The 24,007-nt window shown below is 54.7% G+C and overlaps 1 protein-coding gene and 1 long non-coding RNA gene across 2 annotated transcripts in view; one reads left to right on the top strand and one right to left on the bottom strand.

The window, feature by feature from the left end:
- The window catches only part of TECR (trans-2,3-enoyl-CoA reductase), a 28,262-nt gene that overhangs the window by 3,927 nt on the left and 328 nt on the right, over positions 1-24,007 (bottom strand). The gene's annotated exons all lie outside the window — the stretch shown is intronic.
- On the top strand, positions 1,528-24,003 carry LOC309820065. The gene is made up of 4 exons (XR_014296483.1): positions 1,528-1,662; positions 8,930-9,060; positions 23,089-23,226; positions 23,489-24,003. It is a non-coding gene; the product is annotated as an uncharacterized lncRNA (long non-coding RNA).

The following is a 24,007-nucleotide window of genomic DNA, read 5'->3' as shown; positions in this document are numbered from 1 at the left end:
CAGGCCTCGTTCAAGGCCACCTCCAGGGCAGTCTTCCCACCATGTCAGCCCAACATAGCACCCTCGTCCAGGCCCTGAGCCCCCCAAAGCCCAGGGCAGACAGCCTGGGCACCCCCACCCCACTCCACTCTCCCTGAGCCCCAGGCAGTGGTGGGACCAGTGGTGCAAAGGGGCAGTGCTGGGAGGGAGGAAGCCCCCAGGGGGACGTGACCCACCCATCCTAAGCGGGTCCGAGAAGCCACCTGGGCCAGCTGAGAATGGTGTGAACTGCTGGTGGAGCTGGAGTGAGGCCCAGTAGGGCCCGAGCCCACCACGCAGGCCTGAGGGCCCCAGTGTAGGGCTTGACGCAGATCTTATTAGACATGGGGACGTGGCAGGCAGGGCTGGGTCTGACCCCAAGTCGGCCACTGGGCAGCAGGTGCTGAGGACCCTTCCCGCCTGGCAGGCCCTCAGTCAGAGACAGCATGGAGAAAAGGAGATCTTAGAGCCCCAGGGCAGGGCCCCAGACAGGGCTCTCTGAGGGCACGCCCACCCACCTAGGGCCACGCCCCCCAGGAGGAAAGGGCTCCCCTCACACACACTCCACCACCAGTGGGAGAGGCAGGGGGCGTGGTGGGCAGCACACAGGACTGAATCCGGCCCTGCCACGCTGTCACTGGGTGACTCTGGCGCTGTCACTTCTCTCTGAGCCTCAGGCCGGAGGCAGGTAGGAAAGTGTGTACCTCGAGGGGCTGGCGTGGTACCTGACAGATGGGAAGTGCTCCCCAAACCTCAGGCTGTGAGGACAGGCTTGACGGGACCCTGGGCGCCTGCGATGAAGGGAAGGGGATGGGCCTGGGTTCAGATCCCGGCTCCCCTACTGGCCAGGGGGTCGCTGCAGCACACTGGCCTGTTTGCCCACCTATGCTCTACCCACCCCACGTCATGGACGGAGGGCAGGAGAGAGCCCAGAGCCCAAGAATTCCTGGCCGATGCTACTGTCACCACGCTAGAGAGTGCGCCTGCTGTCAACTGGGGGCTCTGCATAGCCACGTGGCCTTGGGGGTCAGGTTACTGAACCCCTCTGAGTCATGGGGATAACAAGGCCAGACAGAAGGGCCAGAAAGAGGGCGCTGCTCACACTACCCCGAGTGTCTGGCCCCACCAAGGGGACTCGGAGGAGGGAAGGGGTACAGGCAGAATGTGCCCAAAAAGGCGAGGATAGCACCGCCCCGAGCAGGCAAAGGGCCTGCTGCCCTGTGGCGGCAGGTATATTAATAGTTCCTGGGTCCCAGGCGGGCAGTGCCCACATGCCTTCGGAGCTCGTGTGGTCCGCAGGAAGGCTGCACCACGTCTATTGGGAGAGCAGGCCTCCGAGTTCCTGCTGAACCACTCACAGCTTAAAATACAACCAGCCCCTCTCCCTGCCGGCCAGCTGCTGGGGGAGGGCTGAAACCCTACCCTCTCCCCCCAACCTGGGCACCAGACCAGAACCCAGGAGGAGAGTATGGGACGTCGGGGCCCCGACTGGCTGCTGGGAAAGGAAGCTGGGCAGCAGGAGGGGACGGCCGGGACAGGGGCCACCCTCCCAGCAGCCGCTGCTGCAGCTGCTACGGCTGCCACCGCCACCAACACACCCAGGCCAGCCCGAGGCTGCAGAGGAGCAGCGGCGCCCTCACAGAGGTAAGCCCGGCCCGTGCGGCAGCACTCAAGGCCCCGGGGCCACTGGGGAGTGGGCTGCCCCAGCTCAAGGCCGCTGTGACAGGTTTGGTCCTCATTTCCCATTTCCTGTCCCCAAATCTCCACCACAGGAGAGGTCTGAAAGGCCCTGGGCAGGGCAAGGGGGTGGGGATGCGGTGCCGGGGGGAGCCACAGGGCCTCTCTACCATCGTACAACTGCCTGTGCCTCTCTAATTATTTCAGAAAAGAAAATTTTTAAATTTTAAAAGCCAAGTGGCAAGAAAAAAAATAAAAAATAAATAAAAATTATACATATATATATATATATATATATATATATATATATTTAGGTGAGAGAAGCCAGGTACAAAGGGGTCACATGTTTATGTGAAATGCCCCAAATAGGTAAATGGAAGGAGACAGAAAGCAGACTGGTGGCTGCCAAGGATGGGGTGAGGGGAGATGGGAGTGGCAACTAATGGGGACCGGGACTCCTTCTGGGGTGATGAAAAGGTTGTGGAACTAGACAGAGACGGGGGTTGCACAACACTGTGAATTAAATTCCCTTTTAAATGGCTAATTGTACGTCACGTGAATTTTACCTCAATAAATCTTTTTTTTTAAAGGGTGGGGCTAGCAAACCGGTCCCGATTACCCATAGAGAGAAAAGGTCGAGGGGCAGGGAGCAGCAGAGGCTAGCCACACCTCCACCCCACCCGATGAGGGCCTAAATATGGGGGAGCCCATCACGCACTTCCCAATCTTCAGTCCCTGAGCTTACCCCCTACTCCCCACCCCGCCCTGCTCTGCGCCCCAGCACACTCCCGTCCCTACGCTTGTCACACACACTCACACACCCCTGAGCCTGCCCGGGCCTGAGGCCAGCCTGGGGTGGGGGCCCAGGATAGGCCCAGGACTGGGGTGAGGGGCACAGGTGGCTGCTGGGCAGAGCCCCAGGCAGGGGTCCTGAGCACAGAAGGGGAGGTAGCAGGCTCAGGCCCTACCCCAGAGAGAAGGCAGGCAAGGGGCAGGGGAGGAGTGAGTGGTGGGACTTTCTGAAGGAGCCGGGGACAGCTCTTCCTGTCCCCGTGGAGGGAAGGGGCTGGGGGGACAAGGGGGCGGTGATATGTTCGAAGGATGAATGAAGCAAAGCCCGTGAGGGTGTCACTGACTTGAAGTCCGGGCACTGGCCACAGGCAGGGGGTGTGGCCCCAAAGCCTCCGGCACTGTGGCCAGACAGAGGGCAAGGACAGGCAGGAGCCCTGGCCTGGGGCACAGGACGCTGGCTCTACGATGACAGTTCCCCAGCCTGGGAGGAATTCTCACCCAGAGGCCCCAGATTCCAGGGCCCAGCCAAGGGCAACTCATGGCACCATGAGGTCAGGGCTGGACAAGGGGCAGGGCACAGCCCACCCCGCAGGCTGCAGCCCTGCCCCACCCAGAGGGGAGTACCCAGAGCTACTGCCGGGCAGCAGGGCCCACACGCTTCACTGCCTTCATGGGAATAAATATGGTGCTGATCAAGGTAGCCATAGTAGAAAGGGGGGTGCCCACTTTCTGAGCACCTGTTTCAAGCTAGCATGGGTGCCCAGAGCCTCAGGGAGACAAGGCTCCTGGGATGGTCCCCACGTGGCAGATGAGAAAACCAGGGCTCAAGAGTAGGAGAGGGCTTCCCTGGTGGTGTAGTGGTTGAGGGTCCGCCTGCCGATGCAGGGGACACGGGTTCGTGCCCCAGTCCGAGAAGATCCCATGTGCCGCGGAGCGGCTGGGCCCGTGAGCCATGGCCACTGAGCCCGCGTGTCCGGAGGCTGTGCTCCGCAACGGGAGAGGCCACAACAGTGAGAGGCCCGCGTACCGCAAAAAAAAAAAAGAGTAGGAGAGGCTAAGGGCCTTTGCACATGCTGTTCTCACTGCCTGAATCGCTCTCCCCCAGACCCCGCAGGGCTCCTCCCTAACCTCGTCAGTGAGGCCCTTCCTGACTGTCAACTTAAAATAGCAACCCAGACATTTACCGTCTGCCTCCCACTGGATGGTCAGCTCCAGAGGGCAGGGACTGTCCCGTCCTCAGTCACTTCCCAGCACCCAGGACAGAGCCTGGCGAGGAGCTGTTCTCCATAAGCACCTGCGAGAGGCACCTTGCCTCAAAGCCCCCACCCCACCACCCTCTGAGCCAAGGCCTTTCCCTCACTCCTCCTTCACCACACTTGGGGGGATGGGGGCCTGCCCACCACACCAGACCCCAGAGCAGAGGTGGGCGCCCCAGTGCAGGAGCTGCTGCAGGAGGGCTTTCCCTAGCCTGGGCCGGCGGCCTCGCTCCAGGGAAGCCTCTGTGAGGCCTGCAGACACACCCACCCAGCTCCGGTGACCCTGTGCCGCCCAGCATTCTGGCTGCCAGACCCTCCTCCAAGGAGCGGGGCACTGCTCACCAACGGAAAGGGTCTCTGGTAGGCCAGCTCTGGCTTCTAGGGAACCCTGTCTCTCTTCACCAGCATCCCCAACACAGAAGGGGCTCCACACCGACGGGCTCCACACACCCTGGGCCCTTGGAGGCGGCAGCAACACAGGCACAGCGGCCCCTCACAAGGAGGCTCTGAGGTCAAAAAGACTCACCTATTTCCTGGCTGTGTGGCCCTGGACGAGTAACCCAACCTCTCTGAGCCTCCATTTCCTTATCTACAAAGTGGGCTGCCCCCACCTTCTATCTCACAGGGTCACTGTAAGATTTACACATAATAACAACCACCATTCTGGTCTGTGTGAGGTCCGGGGCGGGGGGTGCTAGTGCCCGCGGGTGCCCGAACAGAGAACAGCGGCACGTTCTGCACCAAGAATTGTGGGGAAAGACAGAGAACAGGGGGCGGGGGGGTCAGGAGTTGGGAGGAGGGCCATTTTAGACAGCGTGGTCAGGGAAGGCCTCCCTGAGAAAGTACACAAACATGTCCAGTCTAGGATAATTCTTATAAAGAATAAATGTTATCAGACCGATACTAGCGAAATAGAAGTGGCAGACGCACAGGGAGCCAGGCCCCTCCTCCTCCCTGAGTCCTCACCACGATCATGAAGGGGCCCAACCACACCAAGGTCAGAGAGGTGATGCAAGGAGCTGATGACAGTGAGCCTGAACCCTAACAATAGCAAGACACGTGCGGATGGCAGAGGCTGGGCTGTGGCGAGCGTCCCTACTGTAGTTCATCACCGCCCCAGCCGGGGCGGCAGCCGCCGAGACTGCCCCGCTCTCCACTGCCCCCTTGTGGCCGCGGCCTCTGCTCCCACCAGCTGGAAGGGTGTGCACAGCAGCTGGAGCTCCAGGTGAATGAACCGGGCACATCTGGTGCAGGATGGGAGCAAGAGAGTGAACACTAACTCTGGCTCTGCCACTCACCAGCCAAGAGGCCTCGGGGAGCCACTGCCTCACGCTCCTTCCTTCATGCATTCATCCTTTCCTGCCTCCCCTCTTCCCCTGGGCACTGCAGTGAACAAACCCCTGCCTTCACAGAAGCTGCATTCCAGGCGTGGGCTGGGGGTGGGTAGGGACACACAATAAATAGTGGCATGTTTTGCACCAAGAGCTGTGGAGACAAAAAGAGAAAGGTGGCAGGGGTGGGGTGGGGGAGTATGGCCGTTTTAGACAGAGCGGTCAAGGAAGGCCTCCCTGAGGAAGGGGCATCTAAAAAGGCCAGTGGAACTGAGGGAACAAGTCGTGCATACATCCAGGGGAAATGTGTTCCAGGCAGAGGGAACAGCCACTGCAAAGGCCCTGAGACTGGACTGTGCCTGGCATGTTTAAGCAGCAGACCACTGTGGCAGGAGCAGAGTGTGGAGGGGGAGAGCAGGAAGACATAAACAGGGAAGTGATGGGGCAGATCTTGCAGGGGATTGTGGGCCACAGGGAGGACTCTGGCTTTTACGCTGAGTGAGGTGGGAGCCATGGAGGGTTCTTGAGCAGAGGAAGGATGTGACCTGACTCAGCTGTTCCTAGGCAGCCCCGTGGGAAATGGGAGACCAGGGCAGAAGCAATGATGAGGGCAGGAGTAGGGAGATGGCCATGGAGTGGGTGAGAAGTGGACAGACTATGAAGATGGAAGTGACAAGATGTGCTGATGGTTTGGATGTGGGGATGGGGGGCAGGGGTGGGTCTGAGGTTCTGACCTGAGCCTCAGAAGGGAGAAGCACCAAGGAGGAGGGCGGCAGGAAGGGTAGGCACCGCCTGAGCCCAGGCTGGAAGTTTGCAACTGCTGCTCTCCCCTGTGGGAGCTGCTGCACAGGCGGGGCACCTGGGGCCCAGGCACCAGTGCCCAGAAAGCCTCCCAAGCCAGGAGCCTGGGCCCCTCTCAAGCTTCAGTTTCCCCATTTTCATAAACACAGCCAGGCCCGGTGTTCCTCAGGCCCCTCCCACCTGTAAACGAGACGCAGTGGCCTCATGGCAGAGTCAACATCCCCGGGCCTGGGACAGGGGCGGGCACGGGCCTGAGAGTCAGCTTGGACTCCTGGTCACCCTCACCACCTCCCGCTTCCATGCGTCCTAAGATGGAACCTGCCCAATGGGTATGGGTTAGAACCGCAGCTGCTTCCCAAATGCCTCTCCTCACCCTCTCCTTTCAATCCCACGGCAGCCGAGGGAGCTGGAGCCATTAACTCCATTTCACAGATGGGGAAGCTGAGTTCCAAGGGGTGAGGAGTGCACGCAGCTCATGCAGCAGTAAACTCCTGAGCCCACACCCCCACCACACGCCGGCCTCTGGGGCTGCACCCCCAGCCAGCGCGCCCCGCAGAGGCCCCCACGCAGTGAGGGTGCAGTACAGCGCACCCTGCCTAGAGCAGGCTCGCTGGGACCCCACGGGGTCCGCCTGCCAGAAAAGGGCTCTTCAACCGGGATGCCTTGTGCTGGGCAGCCTGGCACAACCCAGTGAGTGCCTGCAGGGGAGTGTGGGCTCCGGTGGGTGACATCTCCCGAGGCGGGGGCACAAGAGGCCTGGCTGAGGGTACAAGCCCTGCTCAGTGCAGCCTAGAACTCCAGGCAAAGATGCAGAGGGCCCAACAGGTCCGTCAGCCGGCCGACCCGGGCACTCTCGGCCCCCAGAGCGCCCACACGGGGCACGGGAGGGCGGAGGCCCGGCCTTGAGCAGCACGTGCCAGACTGGCTCAGCCGCTTCACAAATGCAGAGGCTTGAGCATGTTCGCCTGCGCTCCGCGGCTCAGCACTTTCAGCTCCCTCTCCCTTCCACTTTCCAGAAATATCGAAGTCACACTACTCTTGCCAGGGCAGCTGAGAAGAGCTGCCAGGACGCCAGCACAGGCCACACCTGCTCGGCCAGAAATACCTCCTTCCCCAGTGGCCTCACTCATGACCCCATTTCTCCTGGGGGGACTGCACAGCCTCCCTGAGGTGCCACAGTGGTTGGGGGGTGGGGGAATGTTGCCCAGGGGAGAAGGGGCAAGAGAGAGACTGACCACCCACTCCCAGGTCCTCAACCAGCCGGCTCCTGCCTCCCACCCCTGGTAGCCAGAGGAGAAGTGGCAGGGTCTGAATGCCAATGTCCCTAGGCTCTGGGATCCGGGGCCAGGAGAAGCTGGCAGAGCCCCAGGCAGCCCAGTAGCATCCAGCCTTGAAAGACATTCTTCGGGTGCTCGGGTGCCCCGGCTGGTTGCTGTGACCACAGGAGGCCCAAGATGAAGGAGATGCTGGGCCAACACAGCAGGACTCTGGGTCTTGGGCCTGAGAGGGCCATGCTCTTTGACCAGCTGTTTGCTGGTTGCCCACAGCCCACACACCTCCCTGGGCAGTTACCGGCCTCTGGGGCCTCCAGGGGGCGCTGTCCTGGACAGAGCTGGGCTGCAAGGGCCTATTCCATTGGAAGTGCCGTCACTAGTATCGTCTATCAGATGCTTACTTTGGGCCAAGAACTGTGCTAAGACCTTTACCTGCACAACTCACCTAGCCTCACCTGCGCCTGTAAGCTAAGGACTGTGACCCCAGTTAGGTGGCTCAGAAAACCAGGGCTCGGAAACCAGGGGGCCCTTGCCCAAGGCACGTAGCCCAAGGAAGTACCAGAGCCAGCACCGACCCCGCCTACCCGGGCCCAAAGTCTCTCACTGCTCAGCGTCACAAAGTAATACCTCCTCCACTCTGGAGAACAGGGCCAAATGCTAACAGAAAACAAGGAGGAACAAACCCTGGACCCAATTATCTGGAAGGCAGCCCCCCACCCCCAGCTTCCCTGCTGACATTACAACTCCAGCACACCTAGTCTCCAGAGGTCTGAACAATGCAGAACATGTCACCTCCACAAGGAGCGCCCTTGAGAGGTTGAGTCTGCTTGTCCCCGGGCCCCAGCATCCCTTGGCCCCAGCAGAGTCTGGCCATACCAAGGGCGAAAGGCCTGTCACCCCGATACCACCCAGAGGGGCTCAGGCAAGATTAGCAGCTCTCTCGACACTTCCTGCATGGTTTCCTGCCCCAGGCTAAAGCCACCAATGAGCCTGGAAAACCAGTGCCATAGGGGTGGGGGGCTCCCCCAACCCTGAGCGAGAGGCGGTGCTGCAGAGGCCAAAGTCAGACAACCTCCCTGCCTGAGCCCTGTCTTCTCCATCTGGTAAATGGGAATGTTTGTAAGAGGACCTGACAGAGATGATTCCCGTGGCGGATGTGGCTAAGAACCCCGCCTAGTGGTCCTGAACCCTGCCTGCTTATGAAACCCACCGGAAGAGCCCTGGCCTGGACAACTCAGACAAGGAGATCGGGATCTCTGATGGAGGGCCAGGCATCCACAGCTTCAAAAGCTCCCAGGTGACAGATGGAGGTGGCCAACTCAACCCGGACTCCCTTCCTCAAACAGGGTCCTGCCCTTTCGATGATGCCCAAAGCCCTTACCACAGCTGACGGACACTGACTGACGTGCCCTCCCAGACCCTTCCAGCGGAGCCTCAGCCAACCCCCTTGGTTGCTCTGTACCCCGTCCCTGCTCCCTTCCCCAGCACCAGCCAGCAGGGTGCCAGCAGCCAGCCTCCCCCAGCTCATGCTGGCCTGCTAGGTTTGCATTGTCACCCCACTTTACAGACGAGGCAGCCAAGGCTCAGGAGCCCCGAGGACACGAGTTACAAGCTCCAGGGGCAGGGCCCTGCCTGCTTTTGCTCCTTAGAACTGAACGCTCTTCCTCCAGGGCTGCCCCCTAGCCCCAGACCCCCGGAAGATGGCCCAGATCTGCACCCCTGCACCCCTGGCCGGGTCAAGGTTGGTGACCACATCCGGTCTCTCTCCATCTCTGGGCAGGAAGGCACTGTCAAAGCTGGAAGAGGTGGTGAGGCTGAGCTCTGCGGACACAGGCTGACTGGAGCGGCAGAAGGCGCTCATCCAGGCCGACCTACGCGCCCAGCACGCCCAGCCCAGGTTGCAGCAGGCAGGTCAGTCTACACCGGGGGAGTGCCACTTGCATGGGACCCAGGTGGCCAGCCTTCTACCCGCAGCAGCAGCTACCACCTCCTGCACGCTCACAACGTGCAGGCAGGGAGGCAAGTCCTCGACACAAATTATCTCCTTTCCTATGAATCCCCTTCTCCAGGTGAGGACACTGAGGCTCACTCATTCACTGCATAAACAGTGACTGAATACCTGCTACATGCCAGGCACTGGGAAGGACTCTGGGGGTTCGGCCCTGGAAGGAGAGAAAAAAAATCCTTGCCCATCACTTTCACAGGGAACAAAGACAATAAAATAGTCACACACGATATGTGCCATGGGAAAAACAAATCAGGAAAAGGGGACAGGGAGGGACAGGTGAAGGGAGCTGGCAGCTTCGTGTAAAGTGGTCAAGAAAGGCCTCCCTCGGGCTTCCCTGGTGGCGCAGTGGCTGGGAGTCCGCCTGCCGATGCAGGGGACGCGGGTTCGTGCCCCGGTCCGGGAGGATCCCACATGCCGTGGAGCGGCTGGGCCCGTGAGCCGTGGCCGCTGAGCCTGCGCGTCCGGAGCCTGTGCTCCGCAACGGGAGAGACCACAACAGTGAGAGGCCCGCGTACCGCAAAAAAAAAAAAAGAAAGGCCTCCCTGAGGGGATGTTGAGCCAAGCCCTGAAGGCAGTTAATTAAGGAAAGGGCAGTTGAGAGATCTGAGAGCATGTAGGCAGAGGAATGGCCTGTGCAAAGGCCCTGAGGTGCAGCATGCTTGGTGTGCTCAAGCAACAGAGCCGAGGCCCCTGTGGCTGGGGGCAGGGTGGGTAGGAAGAAAGAAGGAGGTGAGGGCAGGGAGGTGATGGGTCATACAGGGTCTCCTGGGCCAGGTGAGGACTGTGGCTTCTACTCTGAGTGAGGTGGGAGCCACAGAGGGTTCTGGGCAGAGGAGGGATGTGACCTGGCTTGGGTTCTTAAAGGATCCCTCTGGACTATAGGGGAATAAGGATGGAAGCAGGAACACCAATAACAAGTTATCAAGATAGGGGCTTCCCTGGTGGCACAGTGGTTGAGAATCCACCTGTCAATGCAGAAGACACGGGTTCGAGCCCTGGTCTGGGACGATCCCACATGCCACGGAGCAACTAAGCCCGTGCGCCACAACTACTGAAGCCTGCGCTCCTAGAGCCCGTGCTCCGCAACAAGAGAAGCCACCACAATGAGCAGCCCGTGCACTGCAACGAAGAGTAGCCCCCACTCGCCGCAACTAGAGAAAAGCCCGCACACAGCAACGAAGACCCAACGCAGCCATAAATAAATAAATAAATTTATTTATTTATTTTAGAAAGAGACGTTATCAAGATAAAGGATGGCTTAGACCAAGGGGTCAGCAAACTGTGGCCTACAGGCCCAATCTGGGCCACCACCTGTTTTTGTACAAGCTAAGATGGTTCTTACATTTTTAAACAGTTGGAAAAAATCAGAAGCCTATTTTATGGCACATAGGAATCATACAGAATTCAAATTTCAGCACCCACAAACAAAGTTGCATTGGAACACGGTCACGCTCGCTGGTTGACGTATTGTCTAGGGCTGCTTTTGTGACAGCGGCAGAGTTGAGAAGCTGTCACAGAGATTGTATGGCCTGCAAAGCCTAAGATATTCATCATGTGGCTCTTCACGGGTAAAGCCTGCCAGTCCCTGGCCCGGGCCGGGTGATGGCAGCAGTACCGATAAGAAGTGGTTGTATGCCACATGTATTCTGAAGGCAGAGGTACAGGACTTGCTGACTGCTGGACATGAGGTGTGAGGGAAAGAGCTGAGTCAAACAGCCGGGGGCCTGGTGACGAGAAGACTGGAACTGCCATTCACCGGCAGGGGTTGGGGGGCAGCACAGGTTGGTGGTGGGGAATCCAGCCTCAGTTTTGGACAATGTTGAGTCTGAAATGCCCATTGAACATTCCCAAAGAGATCCAGCTCACTGAAAAACACCACCCCTCCTCCCTGGGATCACATGAAAACATCTGTAAGCGAGCAAACTCAGCGCTCTTCGAACGCTTTTTGGTCATGTATCCCTAAAATAATTTTGCAAATTGCATGTCCCCCCCCGCAAAAAAAGATTCTTAAGTTGACAGCTAATATTTTGTGGGGTTTTTTTGTTGTTGCTTTTTTTGCGGTACGCGGGCCTCTCACTGTTGTGGCCTCTCCCGTTGCGGAGCACAGGCTCCGGACACGCAGTCTCAGCGGCCATGGCTCACGGGCCCAGCCGCTCCGCGGCACGTGGGATCCTCCCGGACCGGGGCACGAACCTGTGTCCCCTGCATCGGCAGGCGGACTCTCAACCACTGCGCCACCAGGGAAGCCCGACACCTAATATTTTTTACCTGAGCTTGAATAGTTGCAAAAGATGTCACTTCTGGCCAACTGCAGATATTGGAAATTTTATGCCAACATTTACGGGGCTCTGTTAAATCTCACCAGAGTCTAAATACTTGAATAATATCATACCTACCATCATTTCCTTTAAAAGGAAAAAGCTATACACAAGCTCTTTAATATTTGCTCCTTTTTTGCCTTGAAGTTGAATTCTGTTCCTGTTCCCCTCCCCCATGGAATTGCATCCAAATACACGCTTGTGACTGAAGGTTATTACTCAGCATCCTACCTATTCCTCAAATTGAAATTAAATTTCTTAAAAACATTTTCAGGACCTAAGGCTCTACGTGTAAAGAGAACATCCTTCAGGATGAGTTATCATTACGATATCTGCTAAACATACATCATAAACATAAATCATAAATCATCGACAACTGTGACTAAACATTAACCATAAACAGTAAGCTATTGGCACTGCCTCTCTCAGTGGGATGGAAGCGCCCTTTTTCGCAATTAGTTCATGTAGCCAAGGCGAATATTTCTTATTGCTAGAATGAGCTACAGCTTTTATTCTGACATTTCTTTATTTTCTTTTTTTTAAAGTAAACACTAAGAAACCCAGTTCACATAAATAAGCAGATGAGGATGGACAGAGTTTTGTTAAAGCAAAAAAAAAAAAAATCCCAATTCTGGGAACTCCTTCCCAGTTACTGGCCCAAAGTCTCACAGTGATCTAGTATCAAAAATATCTGTAAGGATCTTCCAGCTGACTAGCCCATTAGGCACCACTCCACTGTTTTTCTGAAAGCAGTGACTTGGGACCTGGTCCCCAAGGCCTGGTGTTGCTTACTTGCTCACCCCCATGCAGGTCCCCAAGAGCATACAGCGTGGCAGGCATTACCCAGTCAGGGTGGGAGACCCAGACCCCACCTCCCAGTCCAGTCTCAGGCCCAGGCGCCGCCCGTCTTCCAAGGCTCTACATGGCCCAGAGGAGCTCTGAGTAAGCCCATCAGACCTTCTAGTACATAAGTCAGAGGGCTCTACCCAAGGATGGCTGCGGCCACCTACTGCAGGGCAATCCTGTTCCCTGTGCTCCTCGGAGACGCCGGGCCCAGGCCCGGGAACTCACAGAGCCCTGGAAACAGTGTCCGGTGCCCAAGGAGAGCTAGGACGTGCTTGCTACACAGAGACCTGCAAAGGACTCAACCACATGTGGAGGTCATCTGGAACCCCCCCAAGAGCCTTTTCTGCTGACTGAGAAGTTCCTGTTCTTCATCTGCTGAGCAAACCGAGCCCTTGATATGCCAGGCCTGTGCTAGGGGGCTGGGCTCGATGATGAACAGAAAGACCTAGGTGTGACAGCAGCATGCTGGGCGGTGATCCAGGTGCTGGGATACAATAGCCAAGCCCCCCCTCCCCCGACTGGGCCTGCTCACGCTCAAGGGGAACATGGGCAAAGAATCTGTTATGTAACATGAGGTCAGGGTGTACCAGTTGCTGGAAGAAAAGAGCTGGGCAGGGAGCCCAGAGGGCCACAGGAGGTGGTCAGGAAAGGCCTCTCTAAGGAAATGCGATTTGAGCCAGCGTGAGGCTCCCTGAGGAAAGTGCAAAAGGCCTGAGGCAGCACAGAGCTCGGCAGGGCTCAGGAACATCAAAAGACTGGAGCACAGCGTACTTGAGGGCACGCAGCTGTGGAGGAAGCTGGAGTGGAGGCCAAGACAAGTACTTTGGGTTTGAGCGTCCAGGGATGGGAAGTTGCTGGAATGCCACAACCTGGTCTGGTTTGAGAAGGAGCCCTCTCGCTGCTGAGGACAAACATGGAAGCAGAGACGGCAGGCCTGAGACCCTGATGGCTTTGATTAGAGCATGAAGGTGGCAAGCAGTGAAAAAGACACCCTAATTCCTAGATCTAAAGTGCCACTGATTTAAAACAAGCTGCCATTTGTGGGTGGGGGGGGGGGACGACACATATGGCAACATAAAATAAATAGGTAGAGGGACTTCCCTGGTGGTGCAGTGGTTAAGAATCTGCCCGCCAATGCAGGGGACACGGGTTCAATCCCTGGTCTGGGAAGATCCCACATGCCGCGGAGAAACTAAGCCCGTGCGCCACAACTACTGAGCCTGAGCTCTAGAGCTCGTGAGCCACAACTACTGAGCCCACGTGCCGCAACTACTGAAGCCCACGTGCCTAGAGCCCTTGTTCCGCAACAAGAGAAGCCACCACAATGAGAAGCCCGCGCACCGCAACAAAGAGTAGCCCCCGCTCACGGCCACTAGAGAAAGCCCGCGCGCAGCAACGAAGACCCAATGCAGACAAAAATAAATAAATTTTAAATAAATAGGTAGACACAAATCGTAAGATGTATCCCAACTTAAGGAACATGAAAATGCCAAAGGGAAAAAAATGCATGCACGTCTTGGGACAAAGAGAGGAGAGTAGTAACAAGTGAAAGAGGATTTTGGCAGAGGAAGGCAGGGTTTCTGGAATATTTAACAGGCCTAGCCACGTCTATAAAGGGTAAGGTAGTTTAAGAGAAAATACTCCGCTGCAGCTGTTGAGAGAGGGGTGTAGGAGGCACCTTGGTTGTCTCCACAGGCCAAGGCCCTCCGAGCCTCTCCCAGCCCCACAGGTCTCAGCTCGCTCGGCTCTACTGGCTCTGGCAGAGACAGGGAGGTGAAGTAAGGGGAAATGAGTCCCGGCATCTTCACAAAGACACCCTTCCCCGTGATTTCTTCACGGGGAAGAAAGGGAAAGCACCCTTCCCCGTGCTTTCTCCTGGTGCAGGTTTCCAGGCCCAGCTGGAGAGACTGGAAATGGTACCATCCAGGGGCCCCAGGTGAGCCAGGATGTGGTGTTCAGAACGTGCACAGTTCCCGGGCCCGCTTCTCAGATGGCGCCTGGATGAGCCTGGCGGGAGATATTACTGGGGCCTGTCGGTCGTGGTCGGCGCTTCCTGCAGGATCCCCATCTCATCCTTACATGAAAACTCAGAGTTCAAGTAACTCTGGGTCAAAAATGGGGGGGAAAAAGTGGCCAAATTCCAAAGTACCGAAAGATGAGCAGAAGCCCACACTAACGCACCAGAGCTACACATGCTCACGGCCAAACCCATGGGTTCCAGGGAACGGCCAGGCACCCCAAAAGCGTGAGGCACCCTCCTGGGACCCTCCTGCTCGTTGGGTTGCGGTGCCTTTTGTGCGGGCACCGACGATGTGCCTAACCGACTGCGTGAGCCCGCCCTGCCTGTATGTGTAGGTCTCTTAACAGGCAAACACACAGTCACTAGATCCACGTCAGGGTGACAGAGGAGAACCTCACACAAACAGCTATCAGAAGGTGCTACGTGCTACGCGGAGAACCGAAACAGGAGGGCTGACAAGTGTGGCCTGGGTGGGTCAGAGGGAGCCCTTCAGAGGAGGTGACATTCGAGCTGAGACCTGAATGACAGGATTCGCTGACAGGACGAGGACAGCCACCTCTCCAGAAACTGTCCCAGCACTGGGATTTCCCCGGCCTCAACCCCAGCCCGTCCTCTGTGGATCCCCCCTCCAGCCAGGAGATTCCGTGAGACTTGATTCTCTGCAGTGGAGAGGATTCAACAATACACTGTTTCAGACTCTACGTATCTCCCCAAGAATTCTGCTATTACCCTCACGCACAAAGAGACATGCTCCCTCAACCCCACCTCCTGAGAAGCGTCAATTCGGCAACTCCCCCAACCCACCCTTCTCCTTCTGAGTTAGCTTCTTGAGGTGTCCTGGGAGACAGCTTCTCCTCACAAGACTGCGAGCTGCAGCTCTTGGACCCCCTCAAGTTCAGCCTGCTTCCTGCTGCTCTGTAAAGCCCCAAATGCTAGGGTTAAACTGCCCTCCCCGCCCACTTGAGAGATCCACTCCCACCCTGAGGACAGGCACCGTTCCCTCGGGCCCAGTTCCCTCACAACTGCCATTGTCCCCAGCCAGTGCTCCCTGGTCCTTTTAAAGAGGGAAAAAAAAGAATTCAGAAGGCCCTGGGAGATGGCACAAACCCTGCAGTCTCCCGGGCTGCCTGAATGGCCCATGACTTCTGCTTACATAAGAGCCTGGTTCGAGCAGGGACAGGACTGTGCCAGCCTGCCAATCCCCACGAGCTACTGAGAGGCCCTTTATCCCCCAGATGGCTGGGAGACGCTCGTGGCCCATCTCTAAGTAACCGTGGGACTGGGCGTGGGGGGTGGGGTGGGGGGGGTGAGCCCCAAACACCACCCACAGCGCCCTTGTCCGTAATGAGAACTCTCCCTCATGTTTACATAACACACACCATAGTGGGAGGGCCCCCCCCCCAAGGACTTAGCAATAAACTGCCCTCTGAAAGTTAAACTTTTAGGTAAAATCAACAGGAAAAAGAAACTTCCATCACCGTTGGGACAAAGTCCACAGGTGTCTGGGTGTCTACAAAGGCTTGCCTGGCCAGCCTCATCTCTAGACGTGGGACAACCACGGAGTCTGGCCTCCAGGCCTCTGCACAAGCTGTTCTCATCCCTTCCCAGAAGACCTCCTCTTTCAGGCCTCAGCTTAGATGAAGACACCCTGAGGGGAGAGGCTGTGGTTCGTTCAGCCCAGTATTCCTGGCGTATGACAGGTATAGAGGAAAAAAAAAATATATATATATATATATGTTGGAAGGAATGAACTAATAAATAGACGATGGACTGGAAAACAGGTGAGCAGAGTCCACCACGGAGGAGTGTCCAGACCAGCAGAACCTGCCAGCGACCTGTGCAACAACGACGGGCAGGCCCACGTGCAGTCTTGGAGGCTCCCGTCTCAGCATGCCCAGGTTCCAGAACGAGGGGGACAACAGGGAACAAGACACTTGTGGCCAGGGTGGACCCAGGGCTTACGACCACCCCGTAAAGCCAACTTCCCTAGGTTGGGACCACTAAGGACAGGTCGCACGGGGCCACCTGAGCCCAACACATGCAACACTGGACTCACCCAGGTCCCTGCAGCAGGCCCCCACTCACCCTTCTACTACTCCCTGTGAGCCTGACCGCAGGGAGAAGACGCATTCACCTACCCATTCGGAAGCTGCAGGAACAAGACACCAAGAGCCCCTGCCCTCAGGGAGCTCAGAATCTGTCGGGGTAGAAAGACCATCAAGTTCCCAAATGAAAACACAACCACAGCCCAAGGAGGGCCAGAGGAGAGGAACAGAGTGCCGGGGTCACACTCCAGACAGGATGGTCAGGGGAGGCCTCTCTGAAAGACGCTGAAGCTGGGCTCTCAATAACAAGAAGGGAGCAGGGACGTCCCTTGTGGTCCAGTGGTTGAGAATCCGCCTTCCAATGCAGGGGGCGCGGGTTCGATCCCTGGTCAGGGAACTAAGATCCCACATGCCGCGGGGCAACTAAGCCTGCACGCCGCAACTACTGAGCCCGCACGCTCTGGAGCCCACGTGCCACAACGAGAGAGAAGCGCACTCACTGCAATGAAGAGCCCGCACACCGCAATGGAAGATCCCACGTGCCACAAATAAGACCCAGTGCAGCCAACAATAATAAATAAATAAATATATTTTTTTAAAAAGACAAAAAAACAAGAAGGGAGCAGGCATGGGAAAAAACAGAGGGAAGATCATTTCTGGCTGAAGGAAGCGCCTATGCACGGGGCAGGGATGTGGATGTAGATGTTTGAGACAAAAGCAGGACACCAATGAGTGAGCAGAGCAGGGGGTAGAGGAGGACCAGAAGACTCTGAGGGGAGTGTTTTCAGGCGGGGAGTGCTAAGATCCTCCGCGCTACACGGGAGAGACCCTGTGGCTGCTGCTGGGTGGGGAACACAGCCAGGAGGGGCAAGAACAGAAGTGGTGCACTTGTGAGTACGAAGGCTGTGACAGGCATCAGAAGACCAGGCCCACTGTGAGCACCTGCCTCTTGGAATGGTTCTTTGTCACCAAAGTTAAAAAGTGGCTTCTGGGGAGTTCCCTGGTGGCCTAGGGATTAGGATTCGGCACTCTCAGTGCGGAGGCCCGGGTTCAATCTCTGGTTGAGGAACCATCCCGCACGCCGCGCAGCACAGCCAAAATACAGAAAAGAAAAAGGTGGGTTCTGACTGGGCTTTGACCTCACTGAGGGTCGTCCCATAGAGGAGGACGGAGCAGATCATCCCAAAATGTGACTTTAGTGTACGTGATGGTATATCAGAAAGGATCTTTGGCATCTGGGCTTCTTCCTCCATCTTCTGGGCATACTGTTTAGCAAGAATCCATCTCCATGGGCCTTGTTCACTGACAAGTCATGATGCGTTCAAAACAGGCCACATGCAGGGCTTCCCTGGTGGCTCAGGGGTTAAGAATCCACCTGCCAATGCACAGGACACGGGTCTGAGCCCTGGTCCAAGAAGATCCCACATGCCGCGGAGCAAATAAGCCCATGCACCACAACTACTGAGCCTGCGCTCTAGAGCCCGCGAGCCACAACTACTGAGCCTGTGCTCCACAACTACCGAAGCCCATGCGCCTAGAGCCCGTGCTCTGCAACAAGAGAAGCCACCACAATGAGAAGCCCACGCACCGCAACAAAGAGTAGCCCCAATTAGAGGAAGCCCGCACGCAGCAATGAAGACCCAACGCAGCCAAAAATAAAATTAATTAATTAATTTAAAAAATTTTTTTAAAAAAGGACACATGCAGAAAGCATTTCAGGTGGCATCACTATGCAGATCTGTCTTTATCCACCTAACCATTTATCCTTATCCGCCTAATGATTTATCCCTTGACTATGGGCCAGGAAGCGTGCTGGGCACTTCACTCTCCTCAGTGGCCCTCCGAGACAGGTGTCTTTATCCTGGCTTCATGGATGAGAAAACTGAACTGTCCCGAGACAGTTAAGAAACCGTCCCGAGAGCAGACCCAGTGGCTTGCAAAGGCCACGGCCACTCGGCCACACATCATTCCTTCCTCAGGGCATGAATGCCTGGGCCAACCCACAGTGAAGCCCACTTTGAATCTAGTAGAACCCAGGCTCTGCCGCTCACTAGCTGTGTGACCTGGGGTACATCTCTTCGCTCCTCTGGGCCCTGGTTTCCCCATCTGTCAAATAGGGATAAGAGGACTTTCCCTGGTGGTGCAGTGGTTAAGAATCCGCCTGCCAATGCAGGGGACACCGGTTCGATCCCTGGTCTGGGAAGATCCCACATGCCAGGGAGCAACTAAGCCTGTGCGCCACAACTACTGAAGCCTGCGCTCTAGAGCCTGCGAGCCACGACTACTGAGTCCACATGCCTAGAGCCTGTGCCCCGCAACAAGAGAAGCCACCGCAATGAGAAGCCTGCGCGCCGAAACGAAGAGCAGCCCCCGCTCGCCGCAACTAGAGAAAGCCCACGTGCAGCAAGAAGACCCAATGCAGCCAAAAATAAATTAAAAATTAAAAAAAATATAGGGATAAGAATAGTACCAACTTCATAGTTTACTGTGAGGGGTAAATGAGTTAATTGATAAAAAGCACTTAGAGTGAGCACTGTATCAGTAGTGACTTTCATCATGATACTCTGGCTGTGCCCAGGTTATTAAAACATCCTCAGCTGCCACTGTCGGTATCAGCAAGAGGGTGTTAAGACCTCACCTGAACTTGACCAACCAGCCCAAGGTCTCGGGCTTTTCTCATCCTCATCCAGCCAAGACTGTCAGTGAAAGTACAGGGTTTCCCAAACAAACTCAACTGCGTTAACAAGACAGGTAGTCTTTGGGGAGCACAGTCCCCACCCCTCCACGCAGGGCTGTCAACCCTCCACCTTTTTCACTCCACAGGAACCAGTTATTCAAGAGGCTCCGCTAGGCTCAGGGTTCCCTGTCCGCACCCCAGTGCCCCACCAGTGGGCTCTAACAGCTGCCCTGCCCTGCACCCGCCCAGCCACACCCAGCACTCAGCTTCTCCCGCCCACCTCCTCCACCCAGGCCCCGCCACTGGAGTCAGACAAACCGGAGGCCAAGGTCCAGCTCCACTGCTTCCTGGCTCTGTGACCTTGAGCAACTTAACCGACTTCTCTGAGCCTCAGTTTCCTTACCTGTAAAGTAGAAGTTAACACTGGTGCCCACCAGATCAGGTGTTCACAGGACTCAATAAACTCTGGTCGCTGTTATTACCAGCACTGCCAGCATCACCAGCAATGCCGCGGCTCTGGCTCTTCTACGGATGAGGAATCAGACAGACCTGGGTCTGGATCCTGTCTCCACTATGCTGTAATCTTGGACAAGTTCCTTCACCATTCTGAGCCTCTGCTTCTTTATCCACAAAACGAAGAGACAAGGCGTACCCACCTCTCAGGGTTTTTGGAAGGACATGAGAAGTGTGCCCTGTCGCTGAAATTATTATCCAGCAACAAAAAGTAACCCAGAAAGAGGGGGATCATAACTGGGCTCCCATCCTGCCTGCAAACGCAAAATCAATCCCAAAAGCGTTTTCTGAAGGACTGTTGGATGCAGCCTGCAGAAAGGTGTGAGTGAGAGATCAAGCAAGTCCCATCTCAGAGCACAACACTTTCCTACAAACAGGCACCAAATTTAAGTGCAAAAGTCAGAGACCAGCATATTAAAACAGCGCTTGATGGCCAAAAGAACCCACATTATCCCTCACCTTCTACTTCAGAAGGACACAAGAATTCAGAAGAAAAAAGTATAGGAAACAACAGACACTTAGGATGCCACCTCCCAGGTTAAACAGATATTTATATTTCACTCTATTTACATCAGATTCCCTTAAAAAAAAAACAGCTGAAACCTTCCCTATGCCTTTTCCTCCCCCTCCATCTCTACCCAAGCAACGGTTCCTCTAACTACTGTGTAATTCCCATACATCTCTCATCTCATATTACAATTTATCCTTTAATTAGGTGTATGTCCATAAACAACACACATAAGTCTCATTTGGCATGTTTTTTAAATTTATAAAATCTTCTGCTATTTGCTTTTCTTCCACTCTACAGGATGTTCAGAGATTTATTAAAGGACCAGGAAATCAAACTAGATTGTTTTTCATATAATGGAATCGTGCACAACAGTTAAAATAAATGAACCAGAGCTACATGTAGCACCTCTCCTTTTATGCATACCCCTTGAGGATATATTTCCAGCAATTTCATAATGTTCTTTATTGCTGGCCTTTGCTGTCACAATTAAACAGATTTTGCTCCAAGGAGCTCAGAGAGATTAAGTAACCTGCGCTGGGTCACAATTATTTAGTGAGTGGCAGTGCCAGGCCTGTCCAAAGCCCATGCACCTATGGCGCCATTACACGTGAGTCTACGTTCTCCTTAATCTTCACCTTCCACCCAGTTTTCCGGCTCTAAACAATTGCCTCTTGACCAGAACTCTTGCTTCCAGAACTTTCGCGTACTTACTCCTGTGGAGAAAACTGAAGCAAGAACCGTATTGGTCGAGGATTATTCACAAGATGAGAACCAATAGAGCTACCCTTTTTTGGGGGGGGAGGGGATGGAAGATCCTAAATGGGGCAGTGGGGACCCCGCGAGGATGAGGCTGCCTTGCCTCCGGGAACCCAGCTGTGGGAACTGGGCAGTGACCTGGGCCCAAGAAGGCTGAGAGGGACTGATCATTCCAGGAATTAACAGACTCACAAGATATAGCAACTATTTTTGAGCTGCCACTGGGATCATCACTTTGACCTCTCATCTGCAATGGCAAAACAAAATTAAAAAAAAAAAAAAATCCTATAGCCTCGGATAAGCAGTTCCCTTATCGATGTTGCTCTGATCCCAAGACAATCCCAAGGCCTGCTCTGCCTTCCGAGGAACTGCTTCAGCCAAAGCCCGAGAGTCACCTGTTCTACCTGCTTTGTCTCAGTTAGGCCACTGAAGGGACACATCGTCCTCTCAAGACCATAGAAGGGAGAATGGCAGTGTCAGCAAACTGTCATCACAGCAGCAGCCCATCTCCCCGCCGGCTGGAACCCTACCTGCCAAAAACATCAGATATCAACCCTCACTAACTCACTGTGTCACTGAGCAAGTCCTGCACCTTTCTGAGCAGCATCTCTATCGCTTGTAAATTACACGTCATAATCTCCAAGGTCTCTCTCAGAGTCAAAAAGGTCTTTCTGGTGGGTGTTAATCACTCAGTGGATAGGGGGTCGCTTGGGGGTGGAAGGATGGACTTAGTCCCCAACAGAAATACATTCTTTGCTATGGATAATTGACACCTTTTTCTCAAACTGTTAAATGTGAGGGAAAGAATCTCTGCTATTTTTATTAGTCTGCAGCAAACATCCAGCGCTGATCGGCCTTAACACAACATTGTAAAACAACTATACCCCAATAATAATTTTTAAAAGAAAAAGCTGATCGGCATGCCGTGCAAACTGGGCTGGGAGACCACTGCTCCTCCTGTACGGAAACTCTGTAGCTATGACCTCAGTGCTTACTGGGCAAATGTTAGCAGAGAATGATAACAGAGAACACAGCAAATTAACAATTTTATTTTCTTTCTCCAAGGTCACTTTGAACAGTGGGTTTGAAGCCCCTCCCTCCTTCTGGGAGGGAAAGGGTTTGAGTAAAGTAGAGCATGTTCTCCAGTCCAAGCCATGGGCCTCAGGCTGTGCCCAGCTTCCCGGAACAAAAGTGCCCACCCCAAGGGTCCTCTGGGGCCTACTTTATCTGCCTGCCAACTAGCAAAACTAACTCCATTTTGTAAAAGACCACACGTATCTTCCATCGTGCATCTTTCAAAGTGAATGTGGCTTTTTCTCCAGGGTTGCACAGAGGTTTTGAGAGGGAAAACTGTATTAGGAGAACTTTATTAGAAGAACTTCAATCTATAATCATAAAGTTGAATGAAGCATGAGATTATTGAATCCTACCTCCTCATTTCTGAGCCATGTCAAAAATGACTAAGGACTTCTGGGTTAAAGGTTTCAAAATATTCTGGGTAAATTACCGCCAAAAGTAATAATAGTAGTAGTAGTAGTAGTAGTAGTAGTAAAAGGGGTGGGCAGAAACAGTGGTATTCCACTGGTGAATAAAAACAAGAAATCTCTCCTTGTACTTACATGAGCCACCTAACATGATCAAATTCACAGAGGCAGAAAGTAGAATGACAGTTGCCAGAGGCTGGGCAGAGAAGAGAAAGGGGGTTAGTGTTTAACGAGTACAGAGTACATCTTTCAGTTATGCAAGATGAAAAGAACAGAGTTCTGGAGATGGATGGTGGTGATGGCTGCACAACAATGTGAATGTACTTAATGCCACTGAACTGTACTTTTAAAAATGGTTAAGGTAGGGCTTCCCTGGTAGCGCAGTGGTTGAGAGTCCGCCTGCTGATGCAGGGGACACGAGTTCGTGCCCTGGTCCGGGAAGATCCCACATGCCGCGGAGCGGCTGGGCCCGTGAGCCATGGCCGCTGAGCCTGCGCGTCCGAAGCCTGTGCTCCGCAATGGGAGAGGCCACAACAGTGAGAGGCCCGCGTACCGCAAAAAAAAAAAAAAAAAAAAAAAAAAAAATGGTTAAGGTAAATTTTATGTGTATTTTACCACAATTTCTTTAATTGGGGAAGGGAAAAAAAACAACCAAGAAACCTCTCAACCTGCTCATTTTCATTTGGGGACCAGCATGGCATAGTGGTTAGCAACTGAGACTCTGGAGTCCTGAGTTTCTCTCTCTGTTCTGCATTTACTAGCTCAGGACCTTTGAGCAAGTCATCTGACATCTCTGAGACTGTTTCTCCATCTACAAAAACAAGAATAATTAATAGTCTCCTACCTCACAGGGGTGTGAAGATAAGAAAACAACGTAACAGAATCTCACGAGCACAAAAGTAAGCACTCTTCAAATTATCCTTATTAATTTAATAATAAATTAGTTTATTATTTAATGTTACTTATAAAGCAGCAATAATTAATTAAATTATTAACATTATATTATCAGCTAGGTCGGTAAGTGCATCAGAACACTTCGTTTTAAGGGAAAGAGGCCCGAGTTAGGAGTCAGAAGACCTAGACTTCAAGACTGGTTATGGGTGTGAGATTTCTCCTCGGTGACACGCAGGGGTTGACTGAGATGATCTCTTATATTAACAGAAAACAAAGATCAGCTTTGCTGGTCGGCGGGAGCCAGCACTGGAGCTACACCTTCTCCGCCTAAGCCGCTCAGAGAGACGTCCCGGGCGAGGAAGGGATCCAAAGATCAAGCCTCTCTGGGCTGATTGCAAAGCCCCTTCCAAAGCCCGAAGCAGAGGCAGGGTGCAAGGTTTGTGCAAGACACCCTCAGACTGCAAGCAAGGGTTTCACACCCTCGCTCCTCCCCTGCCAAAGTCTGCAACTCATCCCGCGGGGGGAGCTACAAGGAACCTGTAAGCTTCCCAGGTCCTGCAGAGACCCCAAGAAAAGGCAACCCCAAAACAGCCTGGGTTGCAGAATTAGAAGTACCTCCCCCGCATATGCGCACTGCGATTTACGAGTGGCCCCGGGGCACAACGCGCGCCTACTGCGCCTGCGCCTTCCGGCTCGGCACAGGGAGAGAAAGGGGGGGGTTCCCGTTGTCTCACGAAGAAAAAAATGGGTCTGCGGCGGTCGCTCGGCCCCCGTTTCTTCGTTTCT

The sequence above is a fragment of the Grampus griseus genome (genome assembly GCF_964374135.1).
Source record: "Grampus griseus genome assembly, chromosome: 3".
NCBI lineage: Eukaryota > Metazoa > Chordata > Mammalia > Artiodactyla > Delphinidae > Grampus > Grampus griseus.
The sequence above is the reverse complement of the archived record's forward strand: the minus strand, read 5'-3'. Positions and strand labels throughout refer to the sequence as shown.